At 46.5% G+C, this 16500-nt stretch overlaps 1 protein-coding gene across 1 annotated transcript in view; it reads right to left on the reverse strand.

Moving 5' to 3' along the window:
- The window catches only part of slc6a11b (solute carrier family 6 member 11b), a 162474-nt gene that overhangs the window by 71637 nt on the left and 74337 nt on the right, over positions 1–16500 (reverse strand). The gene's annotated exons all lie outside the window — the stretch shown is intronic.

Consider the following 16500-nt stretch of genomic DNA (forward strand, 5'->3'; position numbering starts at 1 on the left):
CTTAAGATGGTTTTGTTCACTCATTTTGTTAAAAGTGATGTCAGCACACACAGTCACATTAATTAGCACATTAATTGTTCAATTATGTACACATTATTTAATGTTAAAAAGTAATGATAAATGTTCACATTGAGCATCGACATCTGTTTTCTTGGCCAAAATAACGTCTTAAAATAGCTGCAGCCATCATGTGGACATTGAAAGGGTCCTTTCGTTTCCCTGATATAAACTGGATCATATTCAAATATTTTGAAGTGCGTCCAGGAAACCTTTTGCGGAAGCATCACAACACTGGAGTTGAAAAGATCCAATCTATACTAGACGTACAAACTCTGTAGAGACCGCATTCGTAGTCAGGATCAGACCCAGGTCTCTGGCGCTGTGAGGCAGCAACTCTACCGCTGTGCCACCGTGCTGCCACTAAGATTTGAATAAAGGGTTGTGTTTTGTTCATCCTATCTACAAGGGGCATTGACCTCCCACATACATCTATGTCCATGTACGTAATAATCAAATGGAGATATATTACAGCAATATAATTAAACATAATTAAAAATATTATAGAATTCAGTGAACTTCACCTCAAAACCTTGACTGTGTAATTTTTACATTCAAACTGTCACAACTTCACACGTCTATCTATCTATCTATCTATCTATCTATCTATCTATCTATCTATCTATCTATCTATCTATCTATCTATCTATCTATCTATCTATCTATCTATCTATCTATCTATCTATCTAGATCTATAGTTATCTAGATCTAGATCTATCTAGATCTAGATCCATCTAGATTCATTTATATCCATCCAGCTCTGTCTCTATAACAGATATAAAAAGCTGGAGTAACTCAGCGGGACAGGCAACATCTCTGGAGAGAAGGAATGCGTGACGTTTTGGGTCGAGACCCTTAGGTGGCCCAGAGATGCTGCCTGTCCCGCTGAGTTACTCCAGCTTTTTGTGTCTATCCTCTGCTTAAACCAGCATCTGCAGTTCCTTCCTACATGTATCTATCCATATCTATCTATTTGTCTGTATATCTATCACGTTACACTACATTGCATTACATTAATTTTTTTAATTTTTTTATAATAACTTCCTAAAAATATTTTAATGCTTGGTCAGATCAGAAAATGCTGTATCAGGCTCCTTGAATGACTAAATGGTATCTTTGTAAGATCAAAATCTTCCAATTTAATTTTTTTCATCTGCCATGGACCAAATATAAAAATGTGTCAAGAGTGCAGCTCAAGTCATTCAACTGGAAGGCACTTTAATGAAAACAAGCAGAGTTCAATGCTGGCTTTAAGCAAGACGTGTTTAAACACATCAAGCTGCCTTATAAGCACTGGCCAACACCAAGGGCAGCATTAGAGCTACTGCCTCACAGCGCCAGAGACCTGCGTTCGATCCCGACTACGGTGGCTGTCTGTACGGAGTTTGTACGTTCTCCCTGTGACCTACGTGCATTTTCTCCGAGATCTTCGGTTTCCTCCCACACTCCAAAGACGTACAGGTTTGTAGGTGAATTGGCTGGCTGTAAATGTTAAATTGTCCCTAGCGTGCGTAGGGTAGGGTCAATGTGCGGGGATCATTGGTCGGTGCGGACTCGGCGGGCTCTGTATCTCTAAATGAAACTAAACAAAACATGGGCAGATCTCAGACCTTACTCGGGAAATGCGTCTGATTGTCACAAGATGTCCATTTAAATACCACAGGAGTTGGAGATTACAAAACAAAAATAAAAGCTTCATTTTTGGTATTTTAGAAACTGATAATCTGGAAGCATCTCAGGACAATTTTCTGCAGTTAAAAATGTCTGCATTATACCCAGAAATCTAGCTAAATTCTAAATTCAGCTCCTTTCACGCCTGACCTTCATTCAGACCATGGAATGACGCAGGAATGGCTGCCTGGTTCATAATCATTTCGAAAAATGAATGCACACTCAGTCTTGGCAGATGCCAAGATAAACATCTTGTTTCCAAACTATCTTTGTACTAAATAGAATTTGACTTGGCGCAGCTTTAGAAGTGGATCAGAATAGTTCATTTTCTCAGCCTTGTGCTAGGGGCTGCTCACAGTTCATACATTTATTTCCATCGCAGTGGCAGGGGCATGTGCACGTGGGAACACACCAGGACTCACACACACACACCCTGCCCGCAATAATCATCTAAAAAGAAGCAGAACATCAGCATAAACCTTGCTAAGGTGTGACACCCTCAACTCGGCAGTCACGGTGGCGCAGCGGTAGAGTCGCTGCCTTACAGCGAATGCAGCGCCGGAGACCCGGGTTCGATCCCGACTACGGGTGTTGTCTGTACGGAGTTTGTACGCTCTCCCCGTGACTTTTCTCCAAGATCTTCGATTTCCTCCCACACTCCAAAGACGTACAGGTTTGTAGTTTAATTGGCTTGGTAAATGTAAAAATTGTCCCTAGTGGGCGTGGAATAGCGTTAATGTGCGGGGATCGCTGGTCGGCGCCGACCCGGTGGGCCGAAAGGGCCTGTTTCCGCGCTGTATCTCCAAAATAAACTAAACTAAACTCTTTTCTCAAGATATACAGCCTGCCGTTAGCCTTCATGATTAGTCTTGGTATTTTCCAATCACAGTGTTTAAGAGAGGACCTCCATGGCTTTTAGCTTGGCACCTGGGGATTGCATTCTGTTCTATTCTTTATAGTCAAGTCAAGTCAAGTCAATTTTATTTGTATAGCACATTTAAAAACAACCCACGTTGGCCAAAGTGCTGTACATCAGTCCAGGTTATAGTTTCCCAGTGGGTGACTTCGCTTTGTTTTATGTGTAGGAAGGAATTGCAGATGCGGGTTTACACCGAAGATGGACACAAAATGATAGAGTAACTCAGCGGGACAGGCAGCGTTTCTAAATAGAAGGAATGGGTGACGTTTTGAGTCAAGACCCTGCTTCAGACCTTCTGAAGAAGGGTCTCGACCTGAAACGTCACCCATTCCTTCTATCCAGAGATGCTGCCTGTCCCGCTGAGTTACTCCAGCATTTTTGTGTCTATTTGTTTTACTTTGAAATCCATATTTTTACCATTCTATTAATCCAATAATATATCCTTCCAATTGAACTAGGTTTGACTGCCTCCTGTCTTGGTGTAATTTTAAAATCCACACACAAATGCCAGTGTCAGGTCACAAAGGTGACCTTTAACACAGCAAACAGAGACTGGATCAGAAACTGAGTCAGCCGTTTGAGTCAATGAACTGTGTAGGAAGGAACTGCAGATGCTGGTTTCAACCGAAGACAGACACAAAATGCTGGAGTAACTCAGCGGGACGGGCAGCATCTCTGGAGAGAGGGAATGTGCGACGTTTCGGGTCGAGACCCTTCAGGGCATTCCTTCGTATACAAACAGCAATATCATTTTGTTTTGCTGCAAAATGGGGGGTTAATATTTTCCGTAGTTAATTATTAATATGCTTCGCACAACTGAAATGTCAGGAAAATAGTAATATGGAGAAGTTGCCTGTTGCCTGTTAAGACTGATTCTGAATTAAAATGGGTAGCTCCCTCCAAGGTGGTTGAAAACAAAGGGTTCACTTTTTGACAAATATTATTAGCCAGTCTATACTGTCGGATGTCAAAGCTTTAGTCCACCAACTTGCAACCTAAGCCGTTATTTTTTTGAGTGGCATATACAATACTTGTTGATAATTCAACGCTCAATTTCAGTGAATTTTTCCCCCTAAAAGGATGCAATTTACCAAATGCCAGGTGGATTTCCCGAGACACTACCCATTTGTGCTCCCTGCAGAGGTGACTGGAGCAAGGTCGGGCTGTAAATTGCTGGTACCTTCGCCTTTGTCAAACTTAGGTATTATGTTATAACGTCACGTCAGGACATTTCATAAGGGAATTGTTTTTAAAGGTAATAGGGACCATGTCATAGATCCGATGTGTAGGAAGGAACTGCAGATGCTGGTTTAAACCGAAGATAGACACAGGAAGCTGGAGTAACTCGGCGGGACTTCTGGTCTGAAGAAGGGTCTCGACCCGAAACGTCACCCATTCCTTCTCTCCAGAGATGCTGCCTGACCCGCTGAGTTACACCAGCTTTTTGTGTCTATCTTCATGTCATAGGTCAAGGCAGGGACATTGTGCCTCTTCTTTCTGCTGTTCCTTCCCCATTTCCCAGTGCATATTTAACACCTTGTGTATTCATTCACAAAATGCTGGAGTAACTCAGCAGGTCAGGCAGCATCTCGGGAGAGAAGGAATGGGTGACGTTTCGGGTCGAGACCCTTCTTCAGACTGAAGGGTCTCGACCCGAAACGTCACCCATTCCTTCTCTCCCGAGATGCTGCCTGACCTGCTGAGTTACTCCAGCATTTTGTGAATAAATACCTTCGATTTGTACCAGCATCTGCAGTTATTTTCTTATAACCCCTTGTGTAAATGTGTGCCAAAATATTTCTACACTTCTGTTTGAAACCCCCTGCTCGATTTTAATGGAGTATTCTTCCAATTTAGCTATTCTCAGACAACTACCATTCCCTGTCTTTATATGCCTGAACGTATTACTGAACAGAACTTTTCTCGACTGAGAACATTAACTCGCAAACACATCCATTCTCTTGGAGGAACAGCACCCCATATTTCGCTTGGGCAGCTTTCAACTCAGCGGTTATGAATATTGATTTCTCTAACTTCAAGTGACCCTTGCTTTCACACTCTCTCCATCCCTCCCCCACTCTGGTTCTACGACTGGTTTCACTGTCCGTCTGATTAATTTTACAAATTGTATGCCTCCTTGTCACATTCCCCTCAGCCAACAATGAACCAATCTGCATTTCATTAGCATCGTCTGCTTTGATCTGTCGTTTTCACACCCTACCCCTCCGTATCTCTGGTCTCACTCTCTCTCCTGGCTTTCAGTCTCAAGAAGGGTGTTGACTCGATATGTCAGCCGTTCCCTTCTCTCCTGAGATGCTGCCTGTCCCTCTGCGTTACTCCAGCGTTTTGTGCCTACCCTTGGTGTAAACCAGCATCTGCAGTTCCTTCTTCCTACACAAATCAATTCTCTAGATTGTTTCTGCTGCTGCCTCCTTCCCCCATCAGTTATCTGTGAGCAACTTGAGAGATGATCCCCTCTCGACTCTCATAACTGCTTTACCCAGATGTGCTGGTTCAATCATATGTCCAAGTCATCTCTGGAAATAATTTTAAATGGCTGTGAAATTATTATGCAATATTTCTTCTAAATGGAACAAACTGTTCTCAGTCCTTTGCGCACAGCACCACACTACATTTTTCTAGAGTGATAAAATCTCTTAACCATAATCAACTCCTGTTCGGACAAAATCACACGCTTACTCTCCTCTTCTAAAGACCCTTGTTCACTGTGCCAAATTTGCAAAAAAAGGTCCAACAGTCCTATTTTTCATCCATGTACCACTATCGCTTGTTCATAGCCAACTTTTCCATCGTTCCTTGTTACCTTATTTAGCAATTTCAAATGCATATTCATTCATTCAAAACCAAGTGCTTCAATAAATGTGCGGTAAGTTTGAGTGCAACAGCTGGAAGTCAAATGTCTCCACAGATGTTACATGTTTCACCCAAAGCTGCTGGATACGAAGCAGCTTCAAGCTATGTTGCAAGGAATGCCCTCACCTATAAACTAAGGATGACAACATTTCTTTATGTACGCAAGCAGCAAACTTCATTCTTAGTTGTTTTTCCTTCTCTACTGGGACTTTTGAACAAATTGGGAAATTTAGTTAACTTAGGCAACAACCTTGCCAAAACCTTCATCTGGAAGAATCTAAACTCTTGCAGATTTGTAGCCAAGGTTGAGAACATGTTGCAATCAGAAATAATGGGTGGAGCCGTCAGTGATGGCAGCCTCGCCAACGGTCTGCCTGTCTTTTCGTCTTTTTTGTTATTTTTAGTGTGGTTTAAAAAGTTTGTGTTAATGTTCTCTGGTTTGTTTTATGTGGGGGGTGGGGAAGGGGGTTGGGGGGAAACTTTTTTCAATCTCTTGCCTTGCCGGAGACGTGATTGTTTTCCGGATCGTATCTCCGGTCGCTCTGTGGCCTAACATCACGGAGCTGGCGGCCTTGCTCAAGGCTGACTTTAAGCCTCACCGTGGGGCCGTGGACTTACCATTGGAGCCTGCGATCCCTTGCCTGGGATTAACGCTCCAACCGCAGCCTGCAGATTCCAACATCGAGGAGCTAGCAGTCTCGGGTAGAGACCGATGTCAGGAAGCTCCAAAGTCGTACAAGGTTCGACCAGCCTCGACCCAGGGTCCGATCTCCCGCTGTGGGGCAGCTGAGACTCCCCCCCATGCGGGAGCTTGATCGCCCTGACACGGAGGGCCCGACCGCCAGCTACGGGAGCCAATATATCGTCACGTGAACGGAAGGCTCGAGACCCCCGATGGCGGGAGGGCACAAAGAAGGGAAGAGATTGAACTTTTTTTTCGCCTTCCATCACAGTGCAGAACGTGGAGGAATCACTGTCGTGGATGCTCATGTTAAAATCAGGGCCGGATTAAGCGAATGCGGGGCCTGTAGCTAGGGTTGTCAACTTCCTCACTCCCAAATAGGGGACAAGGTGACGTCACCGCCCCGCGCCCCACGTGACCTCACCCAGCCAGCGGCCACGTGCTCCCACTCCACCAATGGCGGCCGCCCGGGCCGGGAGGCGGGTCGCTACACAACCTCCGTCAGGTGGCGCCCAGGCCCTCCGACCCTACACTGTCCGGAAGGTAGGCACAGATTTTAACCAGCACCTGCAGTTTTTTTCCTCCTACACTGCCCGGACCCTTCTGAAGGGTCGTGACCGGAAATGTCCCCCATCTTCTGCTGGGCGGGCGGCAAGGACGTCGCCATGGACGACGAAAGTACCCACAAACTGAAGGAGAAGGCGAAGAAGAAGAGGAAGAGGCAAGGATTTGGCCCCGAGGAAGGCGCTGGATCCAGGCTGCGAGAATACCACGACTCCGTGCAGCAAGACGGCGACGAGCCGGGCCCTCAACGTTTGGTGTAGGGGTGGATGCTGTTTGGGACCGGGGTCCACGAGGAACCCACCAAGGAGGAAGGACATCCACAACAAGTTTGCCGAGTACGGTGAGATCAAGAGCCTGCAATTCCACCTGGACCGGCGCACCGGCTACCTCAAGGGCTAGGCGCTGGTGGAGTACGAGACCAAGGCTGCAAGGAAAGGCAGGCGGCCATGGAGGGTTTGAACGGGTCGGAGCTGGCCCGGCAGCCCATCAGTGTGGACTGGGGCTTTGTCAGGGGGGGGGGGGTCCTAGGACCAAGAGGTGGAGTGGGCGCAGGAGAAGCCGGAGCCCGGACTGGAAGTGTCACTGAGCCGGGACGGAGTGCGGACCGACCGGTGGGAAGGAGCGTTTAGCGCGGGGCCCCCGAAAATGCGGGGCCTGTAGCATTTATGCTACTTTTGCTACTCGGGTAATCCGGCATTTTGTGTGTCCTGTTGTTTTTTATTAGTATGACTATACGGCAAATCGAAATCCTCGTATGTTGCAAAACATACTTGATTAATAAAGTACGATTATGATTAATGATCAATAACAGCAGGATAAATCAATCTAATGCCAAACCGAGTTGAACTTTGCAATAGTTATCGTGACCAGTTCCAAGAATGGAGGTGAACAACTGAGGGGATGTTTCTGTGCCACCTCATTGCATTCAGCAGCTGTTTGTGTGTGACCCTGCCTCATTTATCTGAGGCCACCAAATGTAACTTGCACCTAACGTTTATATTTTAACCAGGATGGAAACAAAGCTCTTGTAACTTGGAAAGTAAACTCTGATGTATTTATTCACAAAATGCTGGAGTAACTCAGCAGGTCAGGCAGCATGTCGGGAGAGAAGGAATGGGTGACGTTCGGGTCGAGACCCTTCTTCAGACTGAGGTAAACTCTGATGGTGGACAGAAGGAATATTCACACATAGTTGCCACATCTCATACAAACCGGCAGTTCTTACAGGACATTGACGTCGAGCATCATGTCAAGTTTTGAAATAATTTAGGCTAACCACTTAAAAGGTAATCTCAACACTTTGTACCAATTGAAAGAAAATCCCACTGACCCTGCTGGCATCTGATTGCACAAGTCCAAATCTGTTAAGGAAAGAAGGGTCTCGACCCGAAACGTCACCCATTCCCTCTCTCCAGAGATGCCGCCTGTCCCGCTGAGTTACTCCAGCAGTTTGTGCCTACTTTACGAATCTGGTAAATTAGCCTTCGTCATGTAAGCACTTCTGCCAGATTGAGATGCCTGATCTGCAGTAACATATTTTTACATCACTATCAAATTATAAGTAAAATAAATTTAATGGCAAACTGATTTGACTATTTTTTTTGCCAAAAGGGTAGGATATTCAGGACTGGGCTCATTTAAACCCAATTTAACCTAGTCACCAGCAGGTATAATAGTTTGGGCTATCAGCCTTAGCTCAAACAAATACAAGGTTGTAATGCTGAGGCTTTATAAGATGCTGGTCAGACCGCACTCGAAATATTGTGAGCAATTTTGGGCCCCATATCTGAGGAAGGATGTGCTGGCTCTGGAGAGGGTCCAGAGGAGGTTTACCAGAATGATGGCAAGAATGAGTGGGTTAACGATTGATGAGCGTTTGACCGCACTGGGCATGTACTCGCTGGAGATTAGAAATGATGAGGGGCGACCTCATTGAAACTTACCGAACAGTGAAAGGCTTGGATAGAGTGGATGTGGAGAGGATGTTTCCACTGGTGGGAGAGTCTAGGACCAGAGGTCATAGCCTCAGAATAAAAGGACGTTCCTTTGGGAAGGAGATGAGGAGGAATTTCTTTAGTCAGAGGTGGTGAATCTGTGGAAATCATTGCCACAGAAGGCTGTGGAGGCCAAGGAAATGGATATTTTTAAGGCAAAGAGAGATGGATTCTTGATTAGTACGGGTTTCAGGGGTTATGGGGAGAAGGCGGGAGAATGGGTTGAGGGAAAGATAGATCAGCTATTATTGAATGGGGGAGTAGACTTAATGGGCCGAATGGCCTAATTCTGCTCGTAACACTTATGTTCTTATGAAACTTAGAACCTACTGGCTTCAATCTGAGCTACACTGGGCAAGGTGTTAATTGGATATCTCCCCATTGGCTTGGATGGCGAGGTTAGAATCAGTAGGCAGGAACTGTAGACACTGGTTTATACCAAAGACAGACACAAAAAGCTGGAGTAACTCATTGGGACAGGTAGCATCTCGGAAGGAATGGTTGACGTTTCGGGTTGAGACCCTTCTTCAGACTGTTATTCACTTCACCTGTCAGTGGTCACAATGTTTTGGCTCATCGGTGCAGTCTACTCTAGTCTACTATAGATTATAGCTTTTGTCTCCAAATAGCTATCAAGTATGAAAAAAAGGCACTGAGGCATTGCTCTGACCTTGGTTGTGCCACAATCATGATGGTACAAGGACACAAGGCAAGCAGAGCTGCTGCAAAACAGCTCCAGCAATCTGGGACCGATGCTGCCCTTGTGTGCTGAGTATCTGGAGTTTGCATGTTCTCCCTGTGAATGCGTAATTTTTCCCGGCATGGGTGCTCGAGTTTACCCCCACAATCCAGAGGCAAGCTAGCCGGTTAATTGACCACTGTAGGTTGGTTGCCCCATGAGAATCAGAGTGGAGTAGCAGGGAGATAACTAGGAGAGTGGGTCTGAAGGGCGTACTCTAAGAGCTAGCATGCACTAGATGGGTGAATAGCCTATTTCCGTGCCACAGGAAATAAGAAAAGATGTGAAGTGTGCAGGAAGGAACTGCAGATGCTGGTTTACACTGATTTATTTATTCACAAAATGCTGGAGTAACTCAGCAGGTTAGGCAGCATCTTGGGAGAGAAGCATCTCCCGAGATGCTGCCTGACCTGCTGAGTTACTCCAGCATTTTGTGAATAAATACCTTCGATTTGTACCAGCATCAGCAGTTATCTTCTTTTACACTGATTTACGCTGGTTTACTCCAAAGACGTACAGGTTTGTTGGCTTAATTGACTAGGTAAAATGTAAAAATTGTCCCTAGTGTGTGTAGGATAGTGTTAATGTGCGGGGATGGCTGGGCGGCGCGGACTCGGTGGGCCGATGGGCCTGTTTCCGCGCTGTATCTGTAAATCTAAAAATCTAAAAAGAAAGACACAAAAAACTGGAGTAACTCAGCGAGGCAGGCAGCATCTCCGGATCGAAGGAATGGGTGACGTGGCGGGTCGAGACCCTTCTTCAGCCGAAAGATGTGAAGTTCAGGTTAGTACACTCTTTGCCATGAACATGTGGTAAAAGCTCAAGCAAACACGTCAGAATCCAGTGGGAATTCTCAGCAAGAACCAAGGGCTGGCGATTTGCGACGTAGGCTCACATTGAACACCTTGCTGTCTGGTTTCCCTCGATCCCTTTCACGGAGGCACCCAGATACCAGTCACTTCAGCGAAGTCTAGAGCATGGTTGCAAAGAGTACAAGCTGGTTGTGAACGGCAACAAACTCAGAGAAAAACATCCACTGTGCCCATTTCACAAACAGTTGATTAACCGGCAATTTTTAACAAAAAGTGAAATCACGTTTGATTTTTAAATTTGTAGTTTATTGGCTACGATAACCGTGCTTAATTGCCCCCCCACGCAGGGTCCTCCTTTGTACCTTCCCCCGGCAGCGGCGTCCTCACTTCCACGTGTCCGTCCTTGTCCGTCGGTCGATGCCGTCATCGACCGCCGCACCAACCTCTCCACTATCACCACCGGGTCCCTTCCGGACGCCTCCGCGGCAACGACCCAGGCCCCAGCCGAGGGCTCTGTGGACCGAGGGGCCGTTGGCCGCGAGCTTCATCGACTCGAGAGGCTCCACCTCCGACCCGTGAGGCTCTGCCCCATGAGGCTCCGCCTCCAGCCCATGAGGCCCCGCCTCCAGCCCACAAGGCTCCACCTCCGACCGATAAGGCTCCAACTCCGACCCATGATGCTTTGGCCCGCAAGGCACCGACCCGCGAGGCTCCGCCTCTGGCCCATGAGGCTCCACCTCCAGCCCACAAGGCTCCGCCTCTGGCCCGCGAGGCTCTGCCTCCGGCCTGCGAGGCTCCACCTCCTACCCACGAGGCTCCGGCCTCGGCTAATTGTGATCTTTGGCTATGACCTATGAGGTTCTGACCTACGAGGCTCAGGCCCGCGAGGCTCTGACCCATGAGGATCCACCTCCAGCTCACGAGGCTCCGTTTCTGGCCCGCGAGGCTCCGTCTCTAGCCCGCGAGGCTCTGCCTCCGGCCTGCAAGGCTCCACCTCCTACCCACGAGGCTCCGGCCTCGGCTTCTCATGGCTAATTGTGATCTTTGGCTAACTGTTTCTTCATTTGTATTTTGCAATGCAGCCGTCTTACTCTTAAATTGTCCCTGTTCCTCCTCCCATTTCTGTACGCTCCACCACAACGCCTTGTAAAGCTTTTCATTGGCCTCAATGCGAGTCCACTTTTAGCACACTCCAGTTTCTCTGACGGTCACACTGATCTCCCCTTTTCAGATTTGATGGCTCTGATGTACTACAACATTCAGAAATCTTTGCCCTTTCGTCTTCACAATTTTTTCTCTTTCTCTTGACAGGAATTACATCAGGGATTCTCGGAGGTGCCCCAAGCATAGTTTTCTCAATATATGCACATTGCACATAGATACTTTGACCCTGCTCACATCTGGATTCTGTTAATGAACATGCTGCGAGATACTGCCCATTGGAATGACACTGCGTGCTACTCAAAGGCTCTTTGAAGTAATTCATGGAGACTTCATGCACACCAAGCAAGCTTGCCTGCAAATTTATAACTGGCAGGGCAACACAGCAGTGGTGAATTACTATCTACCTCGTTGGTGACCCTCGGACTATCCTTGCTGGCTTTACCTTGCACTAAATGTTATTCCCTTATCATATAACTGTATAAATGGCTCGATTCTAATCGTGTATTGTCTTTCTGCTGACTGGTTAGCATGCAACAAAAGTTTTTAAACAATAGACAATAGACAATAAGTGCAGGAGGAGGCCATACGGCCCTTCGAGCCAGCACCGCCATTCAATGTGATCATGGATGATCATTCTCAATCAGTACCCCGTTCCTGCCTTCTCCCCATACCCCCTGACTCCGCTATCCTTAAGAGCTCTATCCAGCTCTCGTGAATGCATTCAGAGAATTGGCCTCCATTGCCTTCTGAGGCAGAGAATTCCACAGATTCACAACTCTCTGACTGAAAAGGTTTTTCCTCATCTCAGTTCTAAATGGCCTACCCCTTATTCTTAAACTGTGGCCCCTTGTTCTGGACTCCCCCAACATTGGAAACATGTTTCCTGCCGCTAACGTGTCCAACCCCTTAATAATCTTATACGTTTCGATAAGATCTCCTCTCATCCTTCTAAATTCCAGTGTACCTCAGTCCACATGACAATAAACTAAACCGAACTGATGAACCATACGGTCTATAAAGAAAGTGCCACACTGCACAAGAGTTTAAGAGGGAGAGAGATTTAGCTCTGAGGGCTAAGGGAATCAAGGGAGTAGCCTCGGAAATAGTGGATGCATTAGTGATAATTTTTCAAAACTCCTTAGATTCTGGAGTAGTTCCTGAGGACTGGAGGGTAGCTAATGTAACCCCACTTTTTAAAAAGGGAGGGAGAGAGAAAACGGGGAATTATAGACCAGTTAGCCTAACATCGGTAGTGGGGAAAATGCTAGAGTCAGTTATTAAAGATGTGATAGCATCACATTTGGAAAGTGGTGAAATCATCGGACAAAGTCAGCATGGATTTACAAAAGGCAAATCATGTCTGGCGAATCTTATAGAATTTTTCGAGGATGTAACTAGTAGAGTGGATAAGGGAGAACCAGTCGATGTGTTATATCTGGACTTTCAGAAGGCCTTCGACAAGGTCCCACATAGGAGATTGGTGTACAAACTTAAAGCACACGGTATTGAGGGTTCAGTGTTGAGGTGGATAGAAAATTGGTTGGCGGACAGGAAGCAAAGAGTAGGAATAAACGGGTCCTTTTCGGAATGGCAGGCAGTGACTAGTGGGGTACCGCAAGGCTCAGTGCTGGGACCCCAGTTATTTACAGTGTATATTAATGATTTGGACGAGGGAATTGAATGCAACATCTCTAAGTTTGCGGATGACACGAAGCTGGGTGGCAGTGTTAGCTGCGAGGAGGATGCTAGGAGGCTGCAGAGTGACTTGGATAGATAGGCGAGTGGGCAAATGCATGGCAGATGCAATATAATGCGGATAAATGTGAGGTTATCCACTTTGGCGGCAAGAACAGGAAAGCAGAGTATTACCTGAATGGTGACCGATTGGGAGAAGGGGAGATGCAACGTGACCTGGGTGTCATGGTGCACCAGTCATTGAAAGCAAGCGTGCAGGTGCAGCAGGCAGTGAAGAAAGCGAATGGTATGTTGGCATTCATAGCAAGAGGATTTGAGTTTAGGAGCAGGGAGGTTCTACTGCAGTTGTACAGGGCCTTGGTGAGACCGCACCTGGAGTATTGTGTGCAGTTTTGGGCTCCTAATCTGAGGAAAGACGTTCTTGCCTTAGAGGGAGTACAGAGAAGGTTCACTAGATTGATCCCTGGGATGGCGGGACTTTCATATGAAGAAAGACTGGATAGACTAGGCTTGTACTCGCTGGAATTTAGAAGACTGAGGGGGGATCTTATAGAAACATATAAAATTCTTAAGGGGTTGGAGAGGCTAGATGCGGGAAGATTGTTCCCGATGTTGGGGGAGTCCAGAACCAGGGGTCACAGCTTAAGGATAAGGGGGAAGTCTTTTAGGACCGAGATGAGAAAACATTTCTTCACACAGAGAGTGGTGAGTCTGTGGCATTCTCTGCCACAGAAGGTAGTTGAGGCCAGTTCATTGGCTATATTTAAGAGGGAGTTAGATGTGGCCCTTGTGGCTAAAGGGATCAGGGGGTATGGAGAGAAGGCAGGTACAGGTTACTGAGCTGGATGATCAGCCATGATCATATTGAATGGCGGTGCAGGCTCGAAGGGCCGAATGGCCTACTCCTGCACCTATTTTCTATGTTTCTATGTTTCTAAGGGATACGGGGAAAAAGCAGAAATGGGGTACTGATTTTAGATAATCAGCCATGATCATATTGAATATATATAAGAAAATAACTGCAGATGCTGGTACAAATCGAAGGTATTTATTCACAAAATGCTGGAGTAACTCAGCAGGTCAGGCAGCATCTCAGGAGAGAAGGAATGGGTGACATTTCGGGTCGAGACCCTTCTTCAGACCGATGTCAGGGGGGGCCTTCCTTTGTCCCGCCCACCTGACATCGGTCTGAAGAAGGGTCTCGACCCGAAACGTCACCCATTCCTTCTCTCCTGAGATGCTGCCTGACCTGCTGAGTTACTCCAGCATTTTATGATCATATTAGACAATAGACAATAGACAATAGGTGCAGGAGTAGGCCATTCAGCCCTTCGAGCCAGCACCGCCATTCAATGCGATCATGGCTGATCATTCTCAATCAGTACCCCGTTCCTGCCTTCTCCCCATACCCCCTCACTCCGCTATCCTTAAGAGCTCTATCCAGCTCTCTCTTGAAAGCATCCAATGAACTGGCCTCCACTGTCTTCTGAGGCAGAGAATTCCACACCTTCACCACTCTCTGACTGAAAAAGTTCTTCCTCATCTCCGTTCTAAATGGCCTACCCCTTATTCTTAAACTGTGGCCCCTTGTTCTGGACTCCCCCAACATTGGGAACATGTTTCCTGCCTCTGATGTGTCCAATCCCCTAATTATCTTGTATGTTTCAATAAGATCCCCCCATTGAATGGCAGTTCTGGCTAAAAGGGCCAAATGGCCTCCTCCTGCACCTATTTTGTATGTTTCTATGTAAGATAACAGACACTGGCCCAGAAATTCAAACATTAACCTGTTCTTACCAAAGGCTGATTTCAGCCCATGAGATCAAATAGGTAAGAGAGGTCACGGATGTTACTGAGGCTGTGGTGGACGATGGGATTAGAGATGTGTCCTCCTGGACATGTCTTGCCAAGAGGAAGCTCCAGGTAGAGTGTTGTTACGGGGGAAGAGAGCAGATTGATCAGAGGAGTAAAGGGCGAATTTGCTGAGAATCTTGCACCTTCTGTTTAGTTTAGTTTAGTTTAGAGATACAGGCCCTTCGGCCCACCGAGTCCTCACCGACCAGTGATCCCCGCACATTCACACTTCCCCACAAACACTGGGGATAATTTTTTACATTTATACCAAGGGCAATTAACTTACAAACCCTGTACGTCTTTGGAGTGTGGGAGGAAACTGACGATCTTGAATAAAAACCTACGCAGATCACTGGGAGAACGCACAAACTCCGTACAAATGAGTACCCATAGTCAGAATTGAACCCGGGTCTCTGGGGCTGTCAGGCAGCAAGCAGCTCTACCATTGCCCATTGTTCTTTTTGATGTATCAGCAATAAGATAAAGACCTGTAACTCATGGGTCTGGGAAACCCGGCTGTTGGCAACTAACAACGAACTCAATGTTTAACTGAAGGCTGTAGTCTCTTCCTAATGCTTAAACAACTAGTCCACAAGTGGGTTGGCCATTCGATCATTGCCCCACTCCACTGGGCATGGATGTAGGCAAGATTGAGATGCCATTAAGTTCCTGACCAGAATTATTTTGAGAAGACTGCCGCCTTTTGTGATCTATACAAATGTCTTGGACGTAAATGTAGATGGGCTGGTTAGTAAGTTTGTAGATGACACCAAGATTGCTGGAGCCACTGACTGTAAGGAAGTTTGTCAAAGTACACAGCGGGATATAGGTTAGCTGCTGAAAAGGGCGGAGAAATGGCAGATGGAGTTTAATCCAAGCAAGTGTGTATGAAGGAACTGCAGATGCTGGTTTAAACCAAAGATAGACACAAAATGCTGGAGTAACTCAGCGGGACAGGCAGCATCTCTGGAGAGAAGGAAGAAGGGTCTCGACACGAAACATCACCAATTCCTACTCTCCAGAGATGCTGCCTGTCCCGCTGAGTTACTCCAGCATTTTGTGTCTATCTTAATCCATGCAAGTGCATTTTGGGAGGTCAAATGTAAGGGGACAATACATAATTAATAGCATGACCCTGAACAGCAACGATGTATGGAGGGATCTTGGGGTCCAATCCCATAACTCCCTGAAAGTGCAAGACAAGTAGATAGTGTGATGAAGGAGGCAAATGGTATGCTTGTATTCATAGGTTGGGGCATTGGATATACGAGTCAGGAAGTCATGATGCAGCTTTACAGGGCTTTAATTAGGGCGCATTTGGAATGTAATGAGCTGTTCTGGTCATCTGATTACAAGATGTGGAGGCTTTGAAAAGACTGCAGAGGAGGTTTACCAGAATAATGCTTGGATTAGTTGGAAGGTAGACAGAAAATGCTGTTCGGTATAAAGGGCCCTGCAAATTAAACAAAGTTGAG

Source organism: Rhinoraja longicauda, chromosome 17 (genome assembly GCF_053455715.1).
Source record: "Rhinoraja longicauda isolate Sanriku21f chromosome 17, sRhiLon1.1, whole genome shotgun sequence".
Taxonomy (NCBI): domain Eukaryota; kingdom Metazoa; phylum Chordata; class Chondrichthyes; order Rajiformes; family Arhynchobatidae; genus Rhinoraja; species Rhinoraja longicauda.